The 13,398-nt window shown below is 40.6% G+C and overlaps 1 long non-coding RNA gene across 1 annotated transcript; it reads left to right on the top strand.

Moving 5' to 3' along the window:
• The first annotated feature begins 545 nt into the window (after positions 1–545).
• LOC120967010 (uncharacterized) lies at positions 546–3,344 on the top strand. Its single transcript, XR_006665780.2, has 3 exons — positions 546–1,009; positions 2,476–2,858; positions 2,986–3,344. It is a non-coding gene; the product is annotated as an uncharacterized lncRNA (long non-coding RNA).
• The last annotated feature ends 10,054 nt before the right edge of the window (positions 3,345–13,398 follow it).

Genomic DNA, 13,398 nt, shown 5'->3' with positions numbered 1-13,398 from the left:
TGACAAAACATCCCTTAATAATCAAACCGACGAAGGATTTTTTGACAGATTACATTATCTTATTCGATTATGCAGAAATTTACGAAGGCTTCAATACCATAGCACTTCATTGTTAACTAATTACATTATCTTACTCTATTACTTACCAATAACCACTGCATATCAAACATTAATGTTTCATATCTATATATATATATATATATATATATCTACACAAATTCCTATTATTCTTTCGTAAAATACACAGGTGCCGCAATGCGCGCCATCATGGTCTAGTGTGTCATTGCCATCATGGCATCCCATTTGCAAGTGTTTATTCTTTCGTAAAATGAATGGCCGAGCAAAGTTTATGGGTTATTTAATATGGGTTCATTTGGTGTACTAAAATGAACCCACACGACAAATTCACGCAATAACACTGGAATTGCCTGATGGAAATGGGAAAAACTCATGAGATGCTTAATTTACTCAAGGCAATTGAGGATAATACTGAAACCCTCGGTGACAATTAATCTCCCTCTATTTATGGTTGTTAATATTTAGTTTCCATGCCATCAGGAGAACACGCCAAGCAAAACAAAATAAGTACTCAACGTAATAAGATAATGTTGTTCAATACGTCCTCTTTGAAATGACCCACTATTTCGTGATCACTCAACTTATATTTTGGAATCAATAAAACACATCAAGTACGTAGTTGCAATGTTCTGATTGATAACCGGAAATAAGCAGCACATGCTTGTCGCGACTTATCACCGGCAGTATTGGCGACAAATAACCGTCGCGTTTATCACGTTGAACGTTTCATATTACTTTTTAATACCCCCTCCCTTTCTTGCACTCTATATAAGAGACCCATCCTCAGATGCTACATGTTCTTACATCTGAGAAAAAACTTGCGTGCTAGTAATGACATATTGTTGCAGTGTACAAACATGTGTTCCAGGTGGTTGCCGCGCTGATGATAGTTGTCAAGCCTATCATGACCTGAAGCCTATGCACATCTAAGGTTCTTCTCTTCTTTCACATACTAAGATGTTGTTTGTTGTGATTTGAAACATAGTGTTTGGGTAGTGATATGAAAGGCAAACCACCTGTGCAGTGAACACAAACATAATCGCTGGGTCGTATTTGCCTCACACAAACATTTATACTAAAAAACAAATTATAGAGTTGACGGGGCGGATGTGAATTGTCCTCGTATCTATTTCTGAGCAATGCTATTTTTATATGTAGATCTAGACCCCGCATGCATAGGTGACAAAGATCCATGAAAAAAGATCTAGACCTCTCATGTTCCATTCATTCGAATTTTAAGTGAGAAAGGCTATTCTCATCTGTAGAATATTACGTAGGAACATGCAAATTTTTTGTGGAAAAGTTTGTAGTCTATTTGCATGTTGAAGACACAAGAAGTGTCTAAAATAACATTAGACATTGTATATAGTTACTATTAGCACTGAAATGGACATAATTGTGTACCCTAAACATTAGCTTCCTTGAATTTAGAATGTGCTAGAACAACAGTGAGTAGCTTAATTTTTTATTTAGGCCAAGAAACCATGCGAACTCCCTCCTAGAATCTGGCTAAAATTTCAAAGGTTTCAGGAGACACTTTGGAAATTCAAAAGAACCCAGTGGCACCTTTTACATGCATCTGCAAGTGTTCTTTTCCTGAAATATATTTATTTATATACTCAAAAATAACTTTTACTAATGTAATACGTGGAAACAGCACATCCAACATCATTGTATAGTCTGCATAATATTTGGCAGTTTTTAATGGCATGACTTGTTCTAGAGGGTTTTTGCCTTGGCAATAAAACATCAGCTACTTAAGAAAAGCAATTAATATGGGAGAAGATAACAACTAGCACCACCTTATCTTTTCTGAGGATAAGGCAGCACCGCAGCAGTTACTACTTACGAGCAGATATTAAGGAAAAGGGAAAGTTGGGGTTGTGCGGAAGGGACGAGGAACATGTACATATCCCAAGAAAAACCATGATCTGTTTATCTTCTTTAGTTCATCACAAAGAAAGTATCGTGCTAAAGAGCCATCTTGCAGATGTAAGAATTCAGGTCATAATGCTCGTGTGTGGTTGCGGACATGATCATGCAGCTGTTATTACCTTCGGGGTGTACAATATGAAACCAATATGAAACTAGCCCTGAAATCCAGTGAAAACTCCCACAGTTTTCGTTGGCATACTGTAAAGTAGTTTTTAGCAATAGCTCATATCTTCTCACAAGAAATAATCAAAGTAGCCTTTTGCTTTAACTAATCTATATTTTGTGCTAAAAATATAAGCAGTGAGACTAACCTGATGGTGAAGTTCTCCTATAAATAAAACTCATCATTCTTAAGGTTCTTGGAAACTAGAACAACAAGCCCTCACCAAAACAGTGATCATCCTGTAGTTTCTAAAGGAGGCATTTGCCCGGCAATCATCCTGTTGTTTGATATGGCTGCAGGTGATAATGAAGATAATTCAGTAAGGGGGCACATCAAGGAATTCAAAGCATGGGTAAATGGTATCATGATATATAATCAATTTTGTTATTTGTACTTTTGGTTACTTGGGAGAGTGTCTCAATGTTTAGTTGTTTACAATCTCGTTGTTTCACAAATAACGTTCGACCGAGGCAGCACCTTTTCTTAGCTAGGAATCAAAAGAACATATATTTAATTTATTTTTAGCACAACTGTATCATATATACTTGCTCATCATTTCTGTATACAATGACATGGTTGGCAGCTGGCAAGGCTGGAGACCATGAATGCAAAAGAACTAATGGAGTATGGTAAGGCAAACAAAGATATGTTTAGCAGTGAAATGAGAGCAGCACTTAAGAAGGTAAGCCTTGTATATATTTTCCACTAGTTAATTTCTTGGAACTTAGTTTATTCGTACAGATATCATAGTCTGTATATATGTGTGGATCCAATTAATTTTCTCAAGATTAAGGAATTGACTTTTGCAGCTTCTTCAGCAAAAGAAACAACAACCACCCAAGAAGAAAAACAAGAGCACTGCGTTTGGTCCAATATTAGGCGCAGTGTTGAAGTTCCACAAGGACGATGATGATGACGATGACGATGGCGATGGAAACCCTCCAGGAGGAGCTCCTATTGCATGCTGAAGGGTCTTTGTTACCCACCTTGATCACAATAATGGTGTCCAGTGGCATTTTTTAGCAAGCATCTCACGGATCGATGGCATTTTTGAGCAGCTGTAACTTCTAATGGCAAAACTGAGTAGTGGGACACAACCGGTGGCATAAATGATAAAAACCCTTATTGGAAGCATAGTATATAGCAGTGTTTTGAGTGCTTTGAGTTAGAGGGGAACTTACTTGGGCCCTTTGGTAGTATATTGAATTTCCGATAATTGGAAGTTACTCCCAGCATTGAAATGCTCGGTCCGAAAATTCAAAAAGAAAAACAAAGCTGGAGAAAACTAAACACACAGCCCCTACTGTTGCAGCCCTCCACCAAGTAACTAAAGAACATAGAAAAAACTAAATACTGAAATTAAGAAAAAGAGGCTAATAATTGACCAAGGACAAAAAATTAAGGTCTGGATAAACAAAGAAATGGCATTTAGAACTTAAATAAAAAAGGAAAAAACTATGGCCATAGCAGAACTGAAGATACTAACATTATAGGAAAAAACAGATAACAAGAAATACTGATAACTTACAAATCAAGTACCACACGAAAAAAAGGGTAGCCCGTGTGCATGTAGCTCCCGCTTTCGCAGGGTCCGGGGAAGGGTCCGACCACTTTGGATCTATTGTACACAGCCTTTCCCTACATTTCTGCAAGAGGTTGTTTCCAGGACTCAACAACTTTACCACTACGTCAAGGCTCCCCTTCCAAGTACCACACGAAAGCACGACAAAAATTCAGACTTCATGGTTACATACTTCTTGACGGTGCATACCCCAAAATAACAAAATAAGAGAAAACACACATAGTTCGTCAAAATTGAGGCGCGACATAGTTAACTGACAGCAGAACAAAAGACGGCGACAAGTTAAGCATTGACCCTGATGGTCACCTTAGATTGGGTTGACAACAGCCATCATGTTCAATTCGTCCTGATAGAGGCAAAGGTGTTCCGTCTTTCGATGAGGTGGTGGCTATCATTTTGGAGAAAGTCGACTTTGACGATCCGACTACGAACGCGCGAGGACGTCGCGCCGTAGCAATCGCTAAACCAACTCCGAGAGGTTATTGACCACGCCGGAGCACGATCAACCTGACCACGAAGGTCTATTTCCTGCAGACAAACGAAGAACAAGCAAGAAACTAAGATTGCAATCTGGATATTGCGAATATAAGAGGAAAGCTTTATTGATCAAGGTGGGGTTCTGTGACGCCTTTGTCTGGTCGTTGAACACAAACGAAGTACGCGAAGTTGCAGCTATGGCGAACTTTAATCTAAACAAAACCCAAAGTCTAAACGGTACCCTAAGGGCTGTATATATGGAGGAAGAGGAGGGAATTTCGTGGCCCTTGGGGAAGGGGTCCGAAACCAACCCTATATCTTGTTTCCCCACACATACGGACTCTAAAAACAGCCCATACTTATGTATTTCGAAATTACATGGGCCTGGCCCAATAATAAGGTGACGCAGCATCTAGAATAGCCTCTAGACGAAATTTATAAAGTGGCATCTTGTATATTTCGTCCAAGGCTTCATGCACTCCTTATGGTGGCTTCAAAGTACTGAAATCATCACTTGTAACTCCGTTCTTATTCCCCTTGCGCATGCCATCAACTTCATGCTTGTTCTTGCTCCAATGTTCATCCTTCTCCAAGCTAGGCCCTTCATTTGTAAGCAAAACAAATGTATCCAATTTAGGCAGCATCATATTCTCATGAACATTAGAATCATTACCAAGAAACGAAAGTACCTGGTAATTTAATTGGCGTGCGCGAGCTCTAGTAATTGGTCCAGTATATGTAACAGTAGGGGCTGTGGGTGTAACAATGGTATTGATGTCCTCATCATCCTCCCCTTCTTGAAATGAAGTCGTCCTCGACGGAAGCTCATCTTCCTCACCCAAATAAGGCTTTAAATCTGCAATGTTAAAAGTGGGACTAACCCCAAAATTTGCAGGCAGCTCAAGTTTATATGCATTATCATTTATTTTCTCTAACACCTAAAAAGGACCATCAGCACGTGGCATTAGCTTAGACTAGTCGTCACCCCGTGCATCTGCACGGGCTAGCCTATTTTTAGATAGCTCTATATGAGTTATAGTTTAATTAACGTTCATTTCATTTGAAATCTAAAATAATAATTATAATACAAATTGAAACCATTTCATATTGGTTACCATGTTGCAAAAATAAACTATCATTTTGAGTATATTCATGATCGTATAATTTACATATATGTATGGTGTACCACTTATGTTACTCTAATATTTAATGATGTGTTACATTATTTATTTAGGGAGTGTTGATAGTTCTTTACTCGTACTATATATGAGCGAAAGAAAAAGTTAATATTCAACAATTCCTTCAGCTGTATATTTAATAATTGAGTCTCATCGAGCTCTAAACTATTAGGTAATACTTGCCTTATTGCAAAAATGTTAAATATATTTTTGAAGGAAAAAATATTTTTTGTATTTTCATTGATAGTGTGATTAAAATATGTCATGTGCTTGCCAAATTCATTGTATGAAACCCAATGATACAAATATATCATGATATTGTGCATAAACTCGAATGGATCCTTTGAGCTTGGTTAAAGATAAGAGAAGAAATCCATATAGATTTGTACTCCCTAACTTTAATGGTCATTAGAAAAAAAAACTATTTGTATGTTGCACTGCTAGGTCAATGGGTGGATGTTTAATATTTCACTTCCGCGCATACATATATGTTTTTTTTTGCATCAGTCACAAATATTTTTTTAGGAAATGCTACATAGATGAAGTTGAAATTTATATGTAGGGAAAATTCAGGATATTTCCAAATTTATTAAGGAGGCATTTTGTAAGCCAACAATGTACCACCCATAAAAAGAGAAGTATTGAAGTGTCCATGAGGTATTTTTTCTGCTAATGTACGCCAAATGCTAATCATAACTATCATAAATTTCTACTAATAGCATTTGAACCTAGTGTGCAGCTCGTCATATTTGGCAGAACACAGAGTGGGCACTAAGCAATACTCCCTCCTTCTATCTATATAGGGCCTATTGCGTTTTTCAAGACCGCCTTTGACTATCGATAAGATTAATAAGACATGAGATGTATAATGTGGAAATTATATCATTGGAAGCTCCTTTCACATACGAATTTGACGGTATACTTTGTGTAACTTGCATGCCATATATTATTGCTCTAAAATCTAGTCAAAGCTTGTCTCGAAAAACGTATTAGGCCCTATATAGATGGAAGGAGGGAGTAGTATTTTTTTAAACAATTAACTAAATACAATATTTTCCATAATGTCTACTCCAAAGGTAAAACTTGTGTACATTCATGTAGGTTTATGGCAGGGTAAGATCGACATAAATTTTGTAATTACATGAGCAACTAATGTCTAATGGCATAATGAAATTACACACGTTGTCGAATAAGATAAAACAAAACGTTGACCAGAAGATAGAACTTGAGATCCAAGCACAAAGCAAACTAAACATTCACTAAGTCACCATAAACCTTATTAATTTCTGGTTAGGTTCATTGGGTACCAAACAACTTCAGAAAGAAATAAATCATCATCACATAAAAGTAAAACTGGGTAGAAAAAAAGAACGTAATTGTAAAATTTCTAGGAACTTAGATGCATACCTTGATCCAGCAATATAACCTTGCTCTGTCCTAAAAAAATAACCTTTGCTCCACCATGTGACATTACACCATGGAGTTTCTCCGTTTATGTGTACAGTTATATAGCATAAGATCAGGAAGCGCAGCGAATAAAATTGTTGAAATTAACCATGATTAATTAGTCGGCTTGTCCGGCAGCGACTTTACACCATGGAGTTTCTCTGTTTCTGTGTACAGTTATATATATAGGATAACATCAGGAAGCGCAGCTAGTAATATTGTTGCAATATAGCCGTGATTAATTAGTGTCCTTGTCCGGCAGTGACTTGGGCAATCACCCGCATGTGCTCCATTCTTCCGGCCGGTCGATTCAGTAGCTAGCTTAGGCTAGCCAGCCTTGTTTCATGCTTTCTCCACGAATCAATCAAGGTGCCTAAATACTTGCAGTTGTGTCTCGTTGGAACATTGCAGACTGCCTGTAGGTGCGTGTTCGTGGAGAAAGAACTCCCCTCGGAGCTACAATCGGGTCCCACGCCAATATAAATTCCACCTTAGCAATTGCTTGTGCTAACATATTGGCCTACAAACTGGACTACAGGGAACAAACAAACTAACGGCCAATAAAAACTGCATGATAGTATCGTCCATTGCTGCCTGCACCTTACGCTTACAATTGCTTTTGCCACCTTGCTTTTTATGCCTCCGCAGCAACATGTAAGATCCATGAACCATCGTTGGCATAAACTGGCAATTCTCTCCTGGACTGAACAACTCAGCTGCTCAAAGGAAGTGTAGGAATAAGAACGTAGTGGTCGAGGAATCATCAATTTCAGAGATGGCAGCAGCGCCGTCCAGTCTGCCGGCCACAATTACCAGATCCATCGATCTGAACATTTGGGTTATCACAGAGAGGTGTCATGTCGCTCCTCCTGCCCCCGCGTCGCTCCTCTGGGGCGACTCGGGCGGCCCCAACCCTAGCGCCGCCGGCCCCCTTTCCCCTTCCTCCAGATCTCGCCGCCACCAGAGAGATAGCCGCCGGCAAGCCCGCGCGGCGTCGAGGAAGGTGGCGGCGGGGCTGGCTGCTCCTCGCGTGGAGAGCTTGGTGTGCCGGGGTGGCGGCCCCGGTCAAGGTGGGCGGCGCCTTCCCTGACGGAGGGTGGCTGCGGGTGTGTGGCCGGTCTTCCTCGGGTTGCGTGGGCGGCGAGGACTCGGTGGTGGGATCTCATGGCGGCCGTGATTTCGTCGGCCGGCCGTCAGATCTGGATCGATCTGCGCCAGCTTCATCTCCTTCACCTTATCCCGCTCGATCTGGGCTTCGGTGTGGCCTTGCTCGCCGGATCCGCGTGGTGGGCGGTGATTGGATGGTGGGGCTCTTGGGATCGGGGGAAACCCTTGGCCGGCGACGGCGGCCACAACGACGACGACGCCGCGGCGCCGATCCACTCCTTGGAGTCTTCGTTGAGATACCGGCAGGGATGGCGGCGGCCCGTGCACGAGATATGGAGGTCTTCGATCAGATCTGGGTGAAAACCTGCTATTGGCTATTGCCAAGGCCGGCGACGGCGACGCTGTCTGCGTCGTTCCCTTCCCGAAGGCATCGTCATGGAGAAGTTCAAGGCCACTCTCTGCTACCTCCGGGGGAAACCCTGGATCAGTAGATCGGATGACGGCGGTCTCTGGTGTCGTTTCCCCGTTGGGGGCGTCATTCTTGGAGGTGCACACGGGCTCGAGGGACCGGAGGACGGCGTCTTTGGTGGAGCGGTGCTTCATCTTCCACATTGATGGTGGCGGTTCTCAGCGGCGTGGCGTTGTGGAGTCTCGGCATCTGATGCGAGGAGATGGACTCGCGCAGGAGGAGGAAGCTGTCTGGCGTCATGGTGGCGTTGATGGTAGAGAGGCCTGGCAAGGTTGGTGCGTCAGTTATGCTCTAAGGATGGACCGAGGGAAGATGGAGGTGACGGCCCTTCCAGCGTGCGGTGCTCACTGGGAGTGTGCCAGACCGGTGTGGGACCCAATCCAGGTAGTGGCTTGGATGGGACACCCGGCTTTAAATGTTAGGCTTTGGTGCGATGTCTGTTTGGTATTAGGCCCGGACGTTCGGCACGCCTTCATCATAGGGATAGGAGTAGCAACGGTGTTGCCAAGATGGTGGCTTCAGGCTTATTGATGTATCACCTTATATGGTCTTTATGAATAATTAATAATATGGCTGCATGCATCGTTCAGATGCAGAGGCCGGGGTACATCCTCCTTTTTTAAAAAAACGGAGAGGTGTCATTGACGGAAACACTTAGAGCATGACACCATTGGAGGAGAGAGACGCGTATGAGGCACAGGAAAATAGATCGATCTAAAGAACGCGAATATTACAGAGGGGTTTGGTTGGCAGCAGCAATAAGGGCATGACGCCATTGAAGGAGAGAGACATGTATGAGGCATAGGAAATGTAGTAAAATAGATCGATCTGAAGAATGGGAGTATTACAGATGGGTGTGTATGGCGACAGCACCTAGGGCATGACGGGGATGAGGCAAAGGAAGCGTGTAATTGTATCATGACTTGTGAATTCTCGGTGGTCTATTGAGATAAAATAGATGTGTTTATATTGTTTACAGAATCTCTAATGGACACGATTTCAATTTTTTAAAACTAATGGACACGATTTAGTGACACCGGTGGGTAATTATTCAAATATAATGTCAAATATCTAATGGCTTCCGAGGAGGATTCCATGAGTCAATCTACACCGTAATAATTTTGTCACACCTGACGGCTCGTAAATTCTAATTAATGTGGGAATTTTTAGACAATCTAGAAATATTTTGTACGTTTTTAACTGGAAGATAATATGCACATTTTGACTACATAATATATCATATGAATAATAATTAGGAACTTATAACCCAAAAGACTCGTTCCACTTTTAGTCAGTTCATGACTTCAATTTTTTTTGGTCAAGCAATCAAGTAGACCAATTATCTTGCAAAGAAACAAACAAAAAGAAAGATCGAATGCTGATGTCTAGATGAGCTCTTGCAACAGGTACTTTAACAATGGTGTCATCTCAGTATCCACGAGAAAACCACCAGATTTAACATCAGTAGTTATAGAGAGAAGGAGCAGGATTTGAGATTTGCTGAGTTGTGATTCACATCCAAAGAACCCACATGCAGTCAAACACGCACACATAGCCAAGTTGACTTCCAAGCATGTTGATTGATTCTGGCTATAGATGCACCAGTACGTACATACGTATGCACGCGCAGTCGTACATGTAACAGAGATCTCTTCTGGCAATTAGCACGCGCACATGAGGCACACATCAAGACAAGAGATTCTTGATCGTACTGACCTGGATTAAGCTTTGCCGCCGCCGGCCGGAAACACAATGAACATGGCAGTAGCGGCCTGTGTCTATAGGCAATTTTGATGGATGTTGGCGGCGCCTGCATGACGTGAAGAAGAAACAGGTCGGGGAGAGATTGATTATTAGATATCGTTCTGGATTTTTCTCTTCTCAACATATCGTTCTGAACTCCAGGCCAATATTACGGTGGAAGGAGTCCTCCTGGTTATTCATATTTTAGTCCAACAGTAAATCTACACCGTTATAATTCGGTCCCACCGGATTAACGGCTGGTAAATTCTAATTAACGTCGGAATTTCTTGAGAATCTGTAATTAGTATAGGTATAGATTTGCGCAAATTAGGAAACATATCCTTACGCAAATGTAACCAAAGAAGATCTCCAGGTGCAAAGACAACATGTTTTCTACCCTTATCTCCAGCAAGTTTATATTTAGCATTCATACGCTCAATGTTTTCCTTAGTTAATTCATGCATTTTTAAGATTAAATCAGCACGTTGTTTAGCATCAAAATTTACCTTCTTCGAAGATGGAAGAGGCAACAAATCAATAGGTGCACGAGGTAGAAAACCATACACAATTTCAAAAGGGCACATCTTAGTAGTAGAATGCAATGAACAATTATAAACAAATTCAATATGAGGCAAGCATTCTTCCCACATTTTCTTATTATTCTTCAAAACAGCCCTAAGCATAGTAGACAAAGTTCTATTGACTACTTCAGTTTGTCCATCAGTTTGGGGGTGACAAGTAGTATTAAAAAGCAGTTTAGTCCCCAACTTAGCCCATAAACATCTCCAAAAGTGGCTAAGAAATTTAGTATCACGATCTGAAACAATAGTATTTAGCACACCATGCAAGCGAATAATTTCACGAAAGAACAAATCAGCAACATTAACAGCATCATCGCTTTTATGACATGGTATAAAGTGTGCCATTTTCGAGAGCCTATCCACGACAACAAATATGCTATCCCTCCCCTTCTTTGTTCGAGGTAAACCTAAAACAAAGTCCATAGATATATCCTCCCAAGGAACACTAGGAACAGGTAAAGGCATATATAAACCATGAGGATTGAGTCGTGACTTAGCTTTTTGACATGTAGTGCAGCGTGCAACAAAACGCTCAATATCCCGTCTCATCTTTGGCCAAAAGAAATGTGTAGCAAGTATATCCTCCGTCTTCTTCACGCCAAAATGTCCCATTAATCCTCCTCCATGCGCCTCCTGCAACAACAAAAGACGAACGGAGCTAGCTGGAATGCATAACTTGTTAGCACGAAACACAAATCCATCGTTAACGACGAACTTGTTCCATGTTCTCCCTTCTTTACAATTCTGCAATACATCTTTAAATTCAGCATCATACACATATTGATCTTTAATGGTCTCCAAACCAAATATTTTAAAGTCAAGTTGTTAAAGTATAGTATAACGACGAGACAATGCATCAGCAATAACATTTTCTTTACCCTTCTTGTGTTTAATGACATAAGGGAAAGTCTCAATGAATTCAACCCATTTAGCATGTCTACGGTTCAGTCTTGCTTGACTTTTAATGTGTTTCAAAGATTTGTGATCAGAATGTATAACAAATTCTTTGGGCCATAAATAATGTTGCCATGTTTCTAAAGTCCGAACAAGAGCATATAATTCTTTATCATAAGTAGAATAGTTCGGACTAGGCCCACTCAATTTTTCAGAAAAATATGCAACAGGTTCGCCATCTTGTAATAAAACACCTCCTAATCCAATTCCACTAGCATCACATTCAAGCTCAAAAGTCTTATTAAAATCAGGAAGTTGGAGTAAAGGAGCATGTGTCAACTTATCCTTCAACACCGTGAAGGCTTCTTCCTGTGCGGTACCCCAAACAAAAGGCACATCCTTCTTTGTAAGCTCATTGAGAGGTGCAGCAATGGTGCTAAAATCTCTCACAAAATGCCTATAGAAACCAGCGAGTCCAAGAAAACTCCTCACTTGTGTGACAATTTTGGGCTGCGGCCAACTCTCAATAGCTTCAATCTTGGCTTTATCAACTTCAATTCCCTGTGGAGTAACAACATAGCCAAGAAAAGATACTCGGTCGGTGCAAAAGATGCACTTCCCAAGGTTACCAAACAAACGTGCATCGCGTAGAGCAATAAAAACAGCACGTAAATGTTCCATATGTTCTTCCAAAGATTTGCTATAAATCAGTATATCATCAAAAAAGACTACCACAAATCGTCCAATGAAAGAACGTAAAACTTCGTTCATCAGTCTCATGAAAGTACTAGGTGCATTAGTTAACCCAAAAGGCATGACTAACCACTCATATAAACCAAACTTAGTTTTAAATGTTATTTTTTATTCATCTCCCAATTTCATACGAATTTGATGGTATCCACTACGCAAATCAACCTTGAAGAATATTGTAGAGCCACTCAATTCATCAAGCATATCATCTAGCCTAGGAATAGGATGACGATAATGAATAGTTATATTATTAATGCCTCTACAATCAACACACATACGCGACGTAACATCCTTTTTAGGCACTAGTATAATAGGAACAACACAAGGACTAAGAGATTTGTGTATATAACCTTTGTCGAGCAGCTCCTGTACTTGACGCATAATCTCCTTCGTCTCCTCTGGATTGGTACGGTATGGTGCACGGTTGGGTAGCGATGCACCGGGAATTAAGTCAATTTGATGCTCAATCCCTCGAATAGGTGGTAATCCCGGTGGCACGTCTTGTGGGAATACGTCAGCGAACTCCTGCAAAATGTTACTGACAGCAGGGGGAAAGAAGAACGCACGTCCTCGAATGAAAATAATGCCTCTTTGCACACAAAAGCATAGCAAACAGATTTGCTAAAATCTAGCTCATCAATATCAGATTTGGTGGCAAGTAAACATGCACTTTTTAATTTAATTTCAGAAGCAACACTAGATGGTTTATTGTTAGGCTTCATTTGTTGCTCAAATTCTTTTGCCACAATCTGATTTTCACTCTTATTTTTCTCCTATTTTGCTTTATTAGCTCTATTAATATCATCTTTCAAAATGGAATCATGAGTCATAGGAAGCAAAGTAATATTTTTATCCTTATGAATAAGAGTATACTGATTGTTTCTACCATGGTGTACAGAATTTTTATCAAATTGCCATGGTCTACCAAGTAACAAGGAACATGCTTGCATAGGTACCACATCACAATCAACATAATCAGCATATGTAGAGATACT

This window comes from Aegilops tauschii, chromosome 1 (assembly GCF_002575655.3).
Source record: "Aegilops tauschii subsp. strangulata cultivar AL8/78 chromosome 1, Aet v6.0, whole genome shotgun sequence".
In the NCBI taxonomy this organism is placed as follows: domain Eukaryota; kingdom Viridiplantae; phylum Streptophyta; class Magnoliopsida; order Poales; family Poaceae; genus Aegilops; species Aegilops tauschii.
Note: the sequence above shows the minus strand (reverse complement) of the source record. Positions and strands in the feature narration are given on the sequence as shown.